The following is a 1,958-nucleotide window of genomic DNA, read 5'->3' on the forward strand; positions in this document are numbered from 1 at the left end:
GGCAGCCGGTCCCCGGGGCGCTCCTCAGCCGGAGCCGGGCTTAGGGATCAGGCCCCCGCGCCCCGCGCGAAGCGGCGTGAATCTAGAGTCGGCCTGGGCTTAATCTGGATTCAGCCGCTGGGATCCGACTCCGACCCCCCCGGCCGCCAGAGATGAATGCGTCCCCTTTGCCTGGTCTTTATTCCAGACCCTTACTCGCAGGGGTAGCTCCCATTAAATCCAGGAAACTGCTCCCTGGAATAAAGTGGCGGGAGCAAGGGTCGCAGGGCCAGGCCCCGGGGTTTATAAAGAAATCATTCACTCCCGCTTTCCAGTTGTCGCAGAGCAAGCCTGAAAATATTTGTTTGTATGTGGCAATATTTGGAAAAGGGAGAAATAAGGGGAGCCGGCTGCGGGGTGGGAGTGCTCTCCAGATGTGCGGCTCGCAGGGGTTGAGCCCAGCCGGTTTCAGACCCTGCTCCACAGCAAGGAAATCCTCACCGAAGGTCCTTTAGCCAGACCTAGCCCGAGGATTTTTTTTTTTTTTTGTCTTTTTAAAGTTAGTAATTGAAAACAATGTTAAACCTCGTCAGCGGGTGCGGGCTGAAGGCTGTCTGATAATATGAGCGAGTGATCTACTGGACTTTAATGCAACGTCGATTATCTTTTAAAACGGACGGGAGGATTTCGAGGCTGGCGCGCTTTCCTAAGAAGCGAGTTTAAAGCGAACTCAGGTCGCCGCTTGGAAACTCGAGCGAGGTGATGTTCCCGGGCTGCGCGGGGTCAGTTATTGTGACTACGGAAAAAAAAAAATACGCCTGCAATTTATTTTTATGGCAGTCTCAAGTGTTTTTTAAATGGGCTTTGTTTGTGTTTTACAGAATAAAAATCTCTATTAGTGTTTAAACAAACACCATGCCAGTCTCTTAAGCCTTCCAGATGTTTGCAATAAAATGTCAGGTTTTGCCTTTGGGACTCGAAATAAAATTTAACTACCTTCACCCTGTAATTATTCTCTTAGCTCTCCCTTCATAAATTTATCTGCTTTCTATCAGGAGAGAAAAAAAAATCCGATTATACACTTGGACTATAAAAAACAGCCACTACTTTCCCTCCATTTTGCCAGGACTTCTCCCCCCGCTTGTTTCGGCACCGCAGACCAAGGCGCGTACATTATTTCCGTCTCTCCTGTTTTCGGGGCGGCAGAAGACCAGGCAGAGCAGAAACGCAGCCGCAGGTTTCCTGGGCTTTCGGCAACAAAATGCCCCGTGTCCCCGGGCCTGTCGTCCCCGTCCCGTCGTCGTCGTCGTCCCCCCTCCGCAGCCCCATTCCGGTCCCGGTGTTCCCGGAGGGGAGACGAATCGGGAACATAAATTGTCCCTGAACTTCCTCCCGCTCCGGGCGTCGCTTCTCCGCAGGCACTAATCAGAACTGACTGCATTTCGCAGCCTCCCCGTGGAGCTGTTTGGAAATAGGCAATTACGATGAATAATTCAAACAAAGCAGGTTCCCCTCGCAAACAAAAACGAAAGTCCCGGCTAGAGACCCTTCTTTGCCTCCTCAGCGACTAACCTGGAACAACACAGGCAGGGGTAAAAGCCACGCGTTTCGTATTTACCACGCCAAACTTCACAACAACCCGGAACGATAAGCGAGGGTCTGAGCCATCTCTTTCTTCATTTGCCGCCCCCAGCCCCACTTCGCCTGGCTGTCAGCGGGATCGCAGAGTTTCTGCGGCTTTCGGCTCTCCCTGCATGCATAAAACCGTCAGATGCACCCGGGTGCGCTTGGTCTACTCCCCGCTCCCTGCGCCCCGGGGGGCGCGCCCGCCCGCGACACCCCGCTTCACACCCACGGGCGCCCCAGGACCCACTCCCGGCTGCTCCTGCTCCCGGCCGCCCGCTTTTTTAGAATATATTTGTTTTCCCCCCTCCTCCACGGGGAGAAACCTTCCTCCGCTGGTTTTGTCCCCGCCTGGC

Source organism: Egretta garzetta, unplaced genomic scaffold (assembly GCF_000687185.1).
Source record: "Egretta garzetta isolate BGI_Z169 unplaced genomic scaffold, ASM68718v1 scaffold85, whole genome shotgun sequence".
NCBI classification, from domain to species: domain Eukaryota; kingdom Metazoa; phylum Chordata; class Aves; order Pelecaniformes; family Ardeidae; genus Egretta; species Egretta garzetta.